The following is a 14409-nucleotide window of genomic DNA, read 5'->3' as shown; positions in this document are numbered from 1 at the left end:
AGGAAAAGTGCTGGACAGTAAACCATAATAATTTACTATTCTAACTCCAAATCTAACATAACTCAGGGAAAGTGCTGGACAGTATACCATAATAATTTACTATTCTAACTCCAAATCCAACATAACTCAGGGAAAGTGCTGGACAGTAAACCATAATAATTTACTATTCTAACTCCAAGTCCAACATAACTCAGGGTAAGTGCTGGACAGTAAACCATAATAATTTACTATTCTAACTCCAAGTCCAACATAACTCAGGGAAAGTGCTGGACAGTAAACCATAATAATATTTACTATTCTAACTCCAAGTCCAACATAACTCAGGGAAAGTGCTGGACAGTAAACCATATTAATTTACTATTCTAACTCCAAATCCAACATAACTCAGGGAAAGTGCTGGACAGTAAACCATAATAATTTACTATTCTAACTCCAAGTCCAACATAACTCAGGGAAAGTGCTGGACAGTAAAGCATATTAAGTTACTATTCTAACTCCAAATCCAACATAACTCAGGAAAAGTGCTGGACAGTCAACCATAATAATTTACTATTCTAACTCCAAATCTAACATAACTCAGGGAAAGTGCTGGCCAGTAAACCATATTAATTTAATATTCTAACTCCAAGTCCAACATAACTCAGGAAAAGTGCTTGACAATAAACCATAATAATTTACTATTCTAACTCCAAGTCCAACATAACTAAGGGAACGTGCTGGACAGTAAACCAAAATAATTTACTATTCTAACTCCAAATCTAACATAACTCAGGGAAAGTGCTGGACAGTAAACCATAATAATTTACTATTCTACCTCCAAATCTAACATAACTCAGGGAAAGTGCTGGACAGTAAACCATAATAATTTACTATTCTAACTCCAAATCCAACATAACTCAGGGAAAGTGCTGGACAGTACACCATAATAATTTACTATTCTAACTCCAAATCCAACATAACTCATGGAAAGTGCTGGACAGTAAACCAAAATAATTTACTATTCTAACTCCAAATCTAACACAACTCAGGGAAAGTGCTGGACAGTAAACCATAATAATTTACTATTCTAACTCCAAATCTAACATAACTCAGGGAAAGTGCTGGACAGTAAACCATAATAATTTACTATTCTAACTCCAAATCCAACATAACTCAGGGAAAGTGCTGGACAGTAAACCATAATAATTTACTATTCTAACGCCAAGTCCAACATAACTCAGGGAAAGTGCTGGACAGTAAACCATAATAATTTACTATTCTAACTCCAAATCCAACATAACTCAGGGAAAGTACTGGACAGTAAACCATAATAATTTACTATTCTAACTCCAAGTCCAACATAACTCAGGGAAAGTGCTGGACAGTAAACCATAATAATTTACTATTCTAACTCCAAGTCCAACATAACTCAGGGAAAGTGCTGGACAGTAAACCATATTAATTTACTATTCTAACTCCAAATCCAACATAACTCAGGAAAAGTGCTGGACAGTCAACCATAATAATTTACTATCCTAACTCCAAATCTAACATAACTCAGGAAAAGTGCTGGACAGTAAACTATATTAATTTAATATTCTAACTCCAAGTCCAACATAACTCAGGAAAAGTGCTTGACAGAAAACCATAATAATTTACTATTCTAACTCCAAGTCCAACATAACTCAGGGAAAGTGCTGGACAGTAAACCATAATAATTTACTATTCTAACTCCAAGTCCAACATAACTCAGGGAAAGTGCTGGACAGTAAAGCATATTAAGTTACTATTCTAACTCCAAATCCAACATAACTCAGCAAAAGTGCTGGACAGTCAACCATAATAATGTACTATTCTAACTCCAAATCTAACATACCTCAAGGAAAGTGCTGGACAGTAAACCATATTAATTTAATATTCTAACTCCAAGTCCAACATAACTCAGGAAAAGTGTTTGACAGTAAACCATAATAATTTACTATTCTAACTCCAAGTCCAACATAACTCAGGGAAAGTGCTGGACAGTAAACCATAATAATGTACTATTCTAACTCCAAATCCAACTTAACTCAGGGCAAGTGCTGGACAGTAAACCATAATAATTTACTGTTCTAACTCCAAATCTAACATAACTCAGGAAAAGTGCTGGACAGTAAACCATAATAATTTACTATTCTAACTCCAAATCTAACATAACTCAGGGAAAGTGCTGGACAGTAAACCATAATAATTTACTATTCTAACTCCAAATCCAACATAACTCAGGGATAGTGCTGGACAGTAAACCATAATAATTTACTATTCTAACTCCAAGTCCAATATAAATCAGGGAAAGTGCTGGACAGTACACCATAATAATTTACTATTCTAACTCCAAATCCAACATAACTCAGGGAAAGTGCTGGACAGTAAACCATAATAATTTACTATTCTAACTCCAAATCCAACATAACTCAGGGAAAGTGCTGGACAGTAAACCATAATAATTTACTATTCTAACGCCAAGTCCAACATAACTCAGGGAAAGTGCTGGACAGTAAACCATAATAATTTACGATTTTAACTCCAAATCTAACATAACTCAGAAAAAGTGCTGGACAGTAAACCACAATAATTTACTATTCTAACTCCAAATCTAACATAACTCAGGGAAAGTGCTGGACAGTAAACCATAATAATATTTACTATTCTAACTCCAAGTCCAACATAACTCAGGGAAAGTGCTGGACAGTAAACCATATTAATTTACTATTCTAACTCCAAATCCAACGTAACTCAGGAAAAGTGCTGGACAGTCAACCATAATAATTTACTATCCTAACGCCAAATCTAACATAACTCAGGAAAAGTGCTGGACAGTAAACCATATTAATTTAATATTCTAACTCCAAGTCCAACATAACTCAGGGAAAGTGCTGGACAGTAAACCATAATAATTTACTATTCTAACTCCAAGTCCAACATAACTCAGGGTAAGTGCTGGACAGTAAAGCATATTAAGTTACTATTCTAACTCCAAATCCAACATAACTCAGGAAAAGTGCTGGACAGTCAACCATAATAATTTACTATTCTAACTCCAAATCTAACATAACTCAGGGAAAGTGCTGGCCAGTAAACCATATTAATTTAATATTCTAACTCCAAGTCCAACATAACTCAGGAAAAGTGCTTGACAATAAACCATAATAATTTACTATTCTAACTCCAAGTCCAACATAACTAAGGGAAAGTGCTGGACAGTAAACCAAAATAATTTACTATTCTAACTCCAAATCTAACATAACTCAGGGAAAGTGCTGGACAGTAAACCATAATAATTTACTATTCTACCTCCAAATCTAACATAACTCAGGGAAAGTGCTGGACAGTAAACCATAATAATTTACTATTCTAACTCCAAATCCAACATAACTCAGGGAAAGTGCTGGACAGTACACCATAATAATTTACTATTCTAACTCCAAATCCAACATAACTCATGGAAAGTGCTGGACAGTAAACCAAAATAATTTACTATTCTAACTCCAAATCTAACACAACTCAGGGAAAGTGCTGGACAGTAAACCATAATAATTTACTATTCTAACTCCAAATCTAACATAACTCAGGGAAAGTGCTGGACAGTAAACCATAATAATTTACTATTCTAACTCCAAATCCAACATAACTCAGGGAAAGTGCTGGACAGTAAACCATAATAATTTACTATTCTAACGCCAAGTCCAACATAACTCAGGGAAAGTGCTAGACAGTAAACCATAATAATTTACTATTCTAACTCCAAATCCAACATAACTCAGGGAAAGTACTGGACAGTAAACCATAATAATTTACTATTCTAACTCCAAGTCCAACATAACTCAGGGAAAGTGCTGGACAGTAAACCATAATAATTTACTATTCTAACTCCAAGTCCAACATAACTCAGGGAAAGTGCTGGACAGTAAACCATATTAATTTACTATTCTAACTCCAAATCCAACATAACTCAGGAAAAGTGCTGGACAGTCAACCATAATAATTTACTATCCTAACTCCAAATCTAACATAACTCAGGAAAAGTGCTGGACAGTAAACCATATTAATTTAATATTCTAACTCCAAGTCCAACATAACTCAGGAAAAGTGCTTGACAGAAAACCATAATAATTTACTATTCTAACTCCAAGTCCAACATAACTCAGGGAAAGTGCTGGACAGTAAACCATAATAATTTACTATTCTAACTCCAAGTCCAACATAACTCAGGGAAAGTGCTGGACAGTAAAGCATATTAAGTTACTATTCTAACTCCAAATCCAACATAACTCAGGAAAAGTGCTGGACAGTAAACCATAATAATTTACTATTCTAACTCCAAATCTAACATAACTCAGGGATAGTGCTGGACAGTAAACCATAATAATTTACTATTCTAACTCCAAGTCCAACATAAATCAGGGAAAGTGCTGGACAGTACACCATAATAATTTACTATTCTAACTCCAAATCCAACATAACTCAGGAAAAGTGCTGGACAGTAAACCATAATAATTTACTATTCTAACTCCAAGTCCAACATAACTCAGGGAAAGTGCTGGACAGTAAACCATAATAATTTACTATTCTAACTCCAAGTCCAACATAACTCAGGGAAAGTGCTGGACAGTAAACCATAAAAATTTACTATTTTAACTCCAAATCTAACATAACCCAGGAAAAGTGCTGGACAGTAAACCATAATAATTTACTATTCTAACTCCAAATCTAACATAACTCAGGGAAAGTGCTGGACAGTATACCATAATAATTTACTATTCTAACTCCAAATCCAACATAACTCAGGGAAAGTGCTGGACAGTAAACCATAATAATTTACTATTCTAACTCCAAGTCCAACATAACTCAGGGTAAGTGCTGGACAGTAAACCATAATAATTTACTATTCTAACTCCAAGTCCAACATAACTCAGGGAAAGTGCTGGACAGTAAACCATAATAATATTTACTATTCTAACTCCAAGTCCAACATAACTCAGGGAAAGTGCTGGACAGTAAACCATATTAATTTACTATTCTAACTCCAAATCCAACATAACTCAGGGAAAGTGCTGGACAGTAAACCATAATAATTTACTATTCTAACTCCAAGTCCAACATAACTCAGGGAAAGTGCTGGACAGTAAAGCATATTAAGTTACTATTCTAACTCCAAATCCAACATAACTCAGGAAAAGTGCTGGACAGTCAACCATAATAATTTACTATTCTAACTCCAAATCTAACATAACTCAGGGAAAGTGCTGGCCAGTAAACCATATTAATTTAATATTCTAACTCCAAGTCCAACATAACTCAGGAAAAGTGCTTGACAATAAACCATAATAATTTACTATTCTAACTCCAAGTCCAACATAACTAAGGGAAAGTGCTGGACAGTAAACCAAAATAATTTACTATTCTAACTCCATATCTAACATAACTCAGGGAAAGTGCTGGACAGTAAACCATAATAATTTACTATTCTACCTCCAAATCTAACATAACTCAGGAAAAGTGCTGGACAGTCAACCATAATAATTTACTATTCTAACTCCAAATCTAACATAACTCAGGGAAAGTGCTGGCCAGTAAACCATATTAATTTAATATTCTAACTCCAAGTCCAACATAACTCAGGAAAAGTGCTTGACAATAAACCATAATAATTTACTATTCTAACTCCAAGTCCAACATAACTAAGGGAAAGTGCTGGACAGTAAACCAAAATAATTTACTATTCTAACTCCATATCTAACATAACTCAGGGAAAGTGCTGGACAGTAAACCATAATAATTTACTATTCTACCTCCAAATCTAACATAACTCAGGGAAAGTGCTGGACAGTAAACCATAATAATTTACTATTCTAACTCCAAATCTAACATAACTCAGGGAAAGTGCTGGCCAGTAAACCATATTAATTTAATATTCTAACTCCAAGTCCAACATAACTCAGGAAAAGTGTTTGACAATAAACCATAATAATTTACTATTCTAACTCCAAGTCCAACATAACTAAGGGAATGTGCTGGACAGTAAACCAAAATAATTTACTATTCTAACTCCAAATCTAACATAACTCAGGGAAAGTGCTGGACAGTAAACCATAATAATTTACTATTCTACCTCCAAATCTAACATAACTCAGGGAAAGTGCTGGACAGTAAACCATAATAATTTACTATTCTAACTCCAAATCCAACATAACTCAGGGAAAGTGCTGGACAGTACACCATAATAATTTACTATTCTAACTCCAAATCCAACATAACTCATGGAAAGTGCTGGACAGTAAACCAAAATAATTTACTATTCTAACTCCAAATCTAACACAACTCAGGGAAAGTGCTGGACAGTAAACCATAATAATTTACTATTCTAACTCCAAATCTAACATAACTCAGGGAAAGTGCTGGACAGTAAACCATAATAATTTACTATTCTAACTCCAAATCTAACATAACTCAGGGAAAGTGCTGGACAGTAAACCATAATAATTTACTATTCTAACTCCAAATCCAACATAACTCAGGGAAAGTGCTGGACAGTACACCATAATAATTTACTATTCTAACTCCAAATCCAACATAACTCATGGAAAGTGCTGGACAGTAAACCAAAATAATTTACTATTCTAACTCCAAATTTAACACAACTCAGGGAAAGTGCTGGACAGTAAACCATAATAATTTACTATTCTAACTCCAAATCTAACATAACTCAGGGAAAGTGCTGGACAGTAAACCATAATAATTTACTATTCTAACTCCAAATCCAACATAACTCAGGGAAAGTGCTGGACAGTAAAACATAATAATTTACTATTCTAACTCCAAGTCCAACATAACTCAGGGAAAGTGCTGGACAGTAAACCATAATAATTTACTATTTTAACTCCAAATCTAACATAACTCAGAAAAAGTGCTGGACAGTAAACCACAATAATTTACTATTCTAACTCCAAATCTAACATAACTCAGGGAAAGTGCTGGACAGTAAACCATAATAATTTACTATTCTAACTCCAAATCCAACATAACTCAGGGAAAGTACTGGACAGTAAACCATAATAATTTACTATTCTAACTCCAAGTCCAACATAACTCAGGGAAAGTGCTGGACAGTAAACCATAATAATATTTACTATTCTAACTCCAAGTCCAACATAACTCAGGGAAAGTGCTGGACAGTAAACCATATTAATTTACTATTCTAACTCCAAATCCAACGTAACTCAGGAAAAGTGCTGGACAGTCAACCATAATAATTTACTATCCTAACGCCAAATCTAACATAACTCAGGAAAAGTGCTGGACAGTAAACCATATTAATTTAATATTCTAACTCCAAGTCCAACATAACTCAGGGAAAGTGCTGGACAGTAAACCATAATAATTTACTATTCTAACTCCAAGTCCAACATAACTCAGGGAAAGTGCTGGACAGTAAAGCATATTAAGTTACTATTCTAACTCCAAATCCAACATAACTCAGGAAAAGTGCTGGACAGTCAACCATAATAATTTACTATTCTAACTCCAAATCTAACATAACTCAGGGAAAGTGCTGGCCAGTAAACCATATTAATTTAATATTCTAACTCCAAGTCCAACATAACTCAGGAAAAGTGCTTGACAATAAACCATAATAATTTACTATTCTAACTCCAAGTCCAACATAACTAAGGGAAAGTGCTGGACAGTAAACCAAAATAATTTACTATTCTAACTCCAAATCTAACATAACTCAGGGAAAGTGCTGGACAGTAAACCATAATAATTTACTATTCTACCTCCAAATCTAACATAACTCAGGGAAAGTGCTGGACAGTAAACCATAATAATTTACTATTCTAACTCCAAATCCAACATAACTCAGGGAAAGTGCTGGACAGTACACCATAATAATTTACTATTCTAACTCCAAATCCAACATAACTCATGGAAAGTGCTGGACAGTAAACCAAAATAATTTACTATTCTAACTCCAAATCTAACACAACTCAGGGAAAGTGCTGGACAGTAAACCATAATAATTTACTATTCTAACTCCAAATCTAACATAACTCAGGTAAAGTGCTGGACAGTAAACCATAATAATTTACTATTCTAACTCCAAATCCAACATAACTCAGGGAAAGTGCTGGACAGTAAACCATAATAATTTACTATTCTAACGCCAAGTCCAACATAACTCAGGGAAAGTGCTAGACAGTAAACCATAATAATTTACTATTCTAACTCCAAATCCAACATAACTCAGGGAAAGTACTGGACAGTACACCATAATAATTTACTATTCTAACTCCAAATCCAACATAACTCAGGGAAAGTGTTGGACAGTAAACGAAATTATTTACTATTCTAACTCCAAATCTAACATAACTCAGGGAAAGTGCTGGACAGTAAACCATAATAATTTACTATTCTAACTCCAAATCTAACATAACTCAGGGAAAGTGCTGGACAGTAAACCATAATAATTTACTATTCTAACTCCAAATCCAACATAACTCAGGGAAAGTGCTGGACAGTACACCATAATAATTTACTATTCTAACTCCAAATCCAACATAACTCATGGAAAGTGCTGGACAGTAAACCAAAATAATTTACTATTCTAACTCCAAATTTAACACAACTCAGGGAAAGTGCTGGACAGTAAACCATAATAATTTACTATTCTAACTCCAAATCTAACATAACTCAGGGAAAGTGCTGGACAGTAAACCATAATAATTTACTATTCTAACTCCAAATCCAACATAACTCAGGGAAAGTGCTGGACAGTAAAACAATAATTTACTATTCTAACTCCAAGTCCAACATAACTCAGGGAAAGTGCTGGACAGTAAACCATAATAATTTACTATTTTAACTCCAAATCTAACATAACTCAGAAAAAGTGCTGGACAGTAAACCACAATAATTTACTATTCTAACTCCAAATCTAACATAACTCAGGGAAAGTGCTGGACAGTAAACCATAATAATTTACTATTCTAACTCCAAATCCAACATAACTCAGGGAAAGTACTGGACAGTAAACCATAATAATTTACTATTCTAACTCCAAGTCCAACATAACTCAGGGAAAGTGCTGGACAGTAAACCATAATAATATTAACTATTCTAACTCCAAGTCCAACATAACTCAGGGAAAGTGCTGGACAGTAAACCATATTAATTTACTATTCTAACTCCAAATCCAACATAACTCAGGAAAAGTGCTGGACAGTCAACCATAATAATTTACTATCCTAACGCCAAATCTAACATAACTCAGGAAAAGTGCTGGACAGTAAACCATATTAATTTAATATTCTAACTCCAAGTCCAACATAACTCAGGAAAAGTGCTTGACAGAAAACCATAATAATTTACTATTCTAACTCCAAGTCCAACATAACTCAGGGAAAGTGCTGGACAGTAAACCATAATAATTTACTATTCTAACTCCAAGTCCAACATAACTCAGGGAAAGTGCTGGACAGTAAAGCATATTAAGTTACTATTCTAACTCCAAATCCAACATAACTCAGGAAAAGTGCTGGACAGTCAACCATAATAATTTACTATTCTAACTCCAAATCTAACATAACTCAGGGAAAGTGCTGGCCAGTAAACCATATTAATTTAATATTCTAACTCCAAGTCCAACATAACTCAGGAAAAGTGCTTGACAATAAACCATAATAATTTACTATTCTAACTCCAAATCCAACATAACTCAGGAAAAGTGCTGGACAGTCAACCATAATAATTTACTATTCTAACTCCAAATCTAACATAACTCAGGGAAAGTGCTGGCCAGTAAACCATATTAATTTAATATTCTAACTCCAAGTCCAACATAACTCAGGAAAAGTGCTTGACAATAAACCATAATAATTTACTATTCTAACTCCAAGTCCAACATAACTAAGGGAAAGTGCTGGACAGTAAACCAAAATAATTTACTATTCTAACTCCAAATCTAACATAACTCAGGGAAAGTGCTGGACAGTAAACCATAATAATCTACTATTCTACCTCCAAATCTAACATAACTCAGGGAAAGTGCTGGACAGTAAACCATAATAATTTACTATTCTAACTCCAAATCCAACATAACTCAGGGAAAGTGCTGGACAGTACACCATAATAATTTACTATTCTAACTCCAAATCCAACATAACTCATGGAAAGTGCTGGACAGTAAACCAAAATAATTTACTATTCTAACTCCAAATCTAACACAACTCAGGGAAAGTGCTAAACAGTAAACCATAATAATTTACTATTCTAACTCCAAATCTAACATAACTCAGGGAAAGTGCTGGACAGTAAACCATAATAATTTACTATTCTAACTCCAAATCCAACATAACTCAGGGAAAGTGCTGGACAGTAAACCATAATAATTTACTATTCTAACGCCAAGTCCAACATAACTCAGGGAAAGTGCTAGACAGTAAACCATAATAATTTACTATTCTAACTCCAAATCCAACATAACTCAGGGAAAGTACTGGACAGTACACCATAATAATTTACTATTCTAACTCCAAATCCAACATAACTCAGGGAAAGTGTTGGACAGTAAACGAAATTATTTACTATTCTAACTCCAAATCTAACATAACTCAGGGAAAGTGCTGGACAGTAAACCATAATAATTTACTATTCTAACTCCAAATCTAACATAACTCAGGGAAAGTGCTGGACAGTAAACCATAATAATTTACTATTCTAACTCCAAATCCAACATAACTCAGGGAAAGTGCTGGACAGTACACCATAATAATTTACTATTCTAACTCCAAATCCAACATAACTCATGGAAAGTGCTGGACAGTAAACCAAAATAATTTACTATTCTAACTCCAAATTTAACACAACTCAGGGAAAGTGCTGGACAGTAAACCATAATAATTTACTATTCTAACTCCAAATCTAACATAACTCAGGGAAAGTGCTGGACAGTAAACCATAATAATTTACTATTCTAACTCCAAATCCAACATAACTCAGGGAAAGTGCTGGACAGTAAAACAATAATTTACTATTCTAACTCCAAGTCCAACATAACTCAGGGAAAGTGCTGGACAGTAAACCATAATAATTTACTATTTTAACTCCAAATCTAACATAACTCAGAAAAAGTGCTGGACAGTAAACCACAATAATTTACTATTCTAACTCCAAATCTAACATAACTCAGGGAAAGTGCTGGACAGTAAACCATAATAATTTACTATTCTAACTCCAAATCCAACATAACTCAGGGAAAGTACTGGACAGTAAACCATAATAATTTACTATTCTAACTCCAAGTCCAACATAACTCAGGGAAAGTGCTGGACAGTAAACCATAATAATATTTACTATTCTAACTCCAAGTCCAACATAACTCAGGGAAAGTGCTGGACAGTAAACCATATTAATTTACTATTCTAACTCCAAATCCAACATAACTCAGGAAAAGTGCTGGACAGTCAACCATAATAATTTACTATCCTAACGCCAAATCTAACATAACTCAGGAAAAGTGCTGGACAGTAAACCATATTAATTTAATATTCTAACTCCAAGTCCAACATAACTCAGGAAAAGTGCTTGACAGAAAACCATAATAATTTACTATTCTAACTCCAAGTCCAACATAACTCAGGGAAAGTGCTGGACAGTAAACCATAATAATTTACTATTCTAACTCCAAGTCCAACATAACTCAGGGAAAGTGCTGGACAGTAAAGCATATTAAGTTACTATTCTAACTCCAAATCCAACATAACTCAGGAAAAGTGCTGGACAGTCAACCATAATAATTTACTATTCTAACTCCAAATCTAACATAACTCAGGGAAAGTGCTGGCCAGTAAACCATATTAATTTAATATTCTAACTCCAAGTCCAACATAACTCAGGAAAAGTGCTTGACAATAAACCATAATAATTTACTATTCTAACTCCAAGTCCAACATAACTAAGGGAAAGTGCTGGACAGTAAACCAAAATAATTTACTATTCTAACTCCAAATCTAACATAACTCAGGGAAAGTGCTGGACAGTAAACCATAATAATTTACTATTCTACCTCCAAATCTAACATAACTCAGGGAAAGTGCTGGACAGTAAACCATAATAATTTACTATTCTAACTCCAAATCCAACATAACTCAGGGAAAGTGCTGGACAGTACACCATAATAATTTACTATTCTAACTCCAAATCCAACATAACTCATGGAAAGTGCTGGACAGTAAACCAAAATAATTTACTATTCTAACTCCAAATCTAACACAACTCAGGGAAAGTGCTGGACAGTAAACCATAATAATTTACTATTCTAACTCCAAATCTAACATAACTCAGGGAAAGTGCTGGACAGTAAACCATAATAATTTACTATTCTAACTCCAAATCTAACATAACTCAGGGAAAGTGCTGGACAGTAAACCATAATAATTTACTATTCTAACTCCAAATCCAACATAACTCAGGGAAAGTGCTGGACAGTACACCATAATAATTTACTATTCTAACTCCAAATCCAACATAACTCATGGAAAGTGCTGGACAGTAAACCAAAATAATTTACTATTCTAACTCCAAATTTAACACAACTCAGGGAAAGTGCTGGACAGTAAACCATAATAATTTACTATTCTAACTCCAAATCTAACATAACTCAGGGAAAGTGCTGGACAGTAAACCATAATAATTTACTATTCTAACTCCAAATCCAACATAACTCAGGGAAAGTGCTGGACAGTAAAACATAATAATTTACTATTCTAACTCCAAGTCCAACATAACTCAGGGAAAGTGCTGGACAGTAAACCATAATAATTTACTATTTTAACTCCAAATCTAACATAACTCAGAAAAAGTGCTGGACAGTAAACCACAATAATTTACTATTCTAACTCCAAATCTAACATAACTCAGGGAAAGTGCTGGACAGTAAACCATAATAATTTACTATTCTAACTCCAAATCCAACATAACTCAGGGAAAGTACTGGACAGTAAACCATAATAATTTACTATTCTAACTCCAAGTCCAACATAACTCAGGGAAAGTGCTGGACAGTAAACCATAATAATATTTACTATTCTAACTCCAAGTCCAACATAACTCGAGGGAAAGTGCTGGACAGTAAACCATATTAATTTACTATTCTAACTCCAAATCCAACGTAACTCAGGAAAAGTGCTGGACAGTCAACCATAATAATTTACTATCCTAACGCCAAATCTAACATAACTCAGGAAAAGTGCTGGACAGTAAACCATATTAATTTAATATTCTAACTCCAAGTCCAACATAACTCAGGGAAAGTGCTGGACAGTAAACCATAATAATTTACTATTCTAACTCCAAGTCCAACATAACTCAGGGAAAGTGCTGGACAGTAAAGCATATTACGTTACTATTCTAACTCCAAATCCAACATAACTCAGGAAAAGTGCTGGACAGTCAACCATAATAATTTACTATTCTAACTCCAAATCTAACATAACTCAGGGAAAGTGCTGGCCAGTAAACCATATTAATTTAATATTCTAACTCCAAGTCCAACATAACTCAGGAAAAGTGCTTGACAATAAACCATAATAATTTACTATTCTAACTCCAAGTCCAACATAACTAAGGGAAAGTGCTGGACAGTAAACCAAAATAATTTACTATTCTAACTCCAAATCTAACATAACTCAGGGAAAGTGCTGGACAGTAAACCATAATAATTTACTATTCTACCTCCAAATCTAACATAACTCAGGGAAAGTGCTGGACAGTAAACCATAATAATTTACTATTCTAACTCCAAATCCAACATAACTCAGGGAAAGTGCTGGACAGTACACCATAATAATTTACTATTCTAACTCCAAATCCAACATAACTCATGGAAAGTGCTAGACAGTAAACCAAAATAATTTACTATTCTAACTCCAAATCTAACACAACTCAGGGAAAGTGCTGGACAGTAAACCATAATAATTTACTATTCTAACTCCAAATCTAACATAACTCAGGGAAAGTGCTGGACAGTAAACCATAATAATTTACTATTCTAACTCCAAATCCAACATAACTCAGGGAAAGTGCTGGACAGTAAACCATAATAATTTACTATTCTAACGCCAAGTCCCACATAACTCAGGGAAAGTGCTAGACAGTAAACCATAATAATTTACTATTCTAACTCCAAATCCAACATAACTCAGGGAAAGTACTGGACAGTAAACCATAATAATTTACTATTCTAACTCCAAGTCCAACATAACTCAGGGAAAGTGCTGGACAGTAAACCATAATAATTTACTATTCTAACTCCAAGTCCAACATAACTCAGGGAAAGTGCTGGACAGTAAACCATATTAATTTACTATTCTAACTCCAAATCCAACATAACTC

This window comes from Lissotriton helveticus, chromosome 6 (assembly GCF_964261635.1).
Source record: "Lissotriton helveticus chromosome 6, aLisHel1.1, whole genome shotgun sequence".
Taxonomy (NCBI): Eukaryota; Metazoa; Chordata; class Amphibia; order Caudata; family Salamandridae; genus Lissotriton; species Lissotriton helveticus.
Note: the sequence above shows the minus strand (reverse complement) of the source record.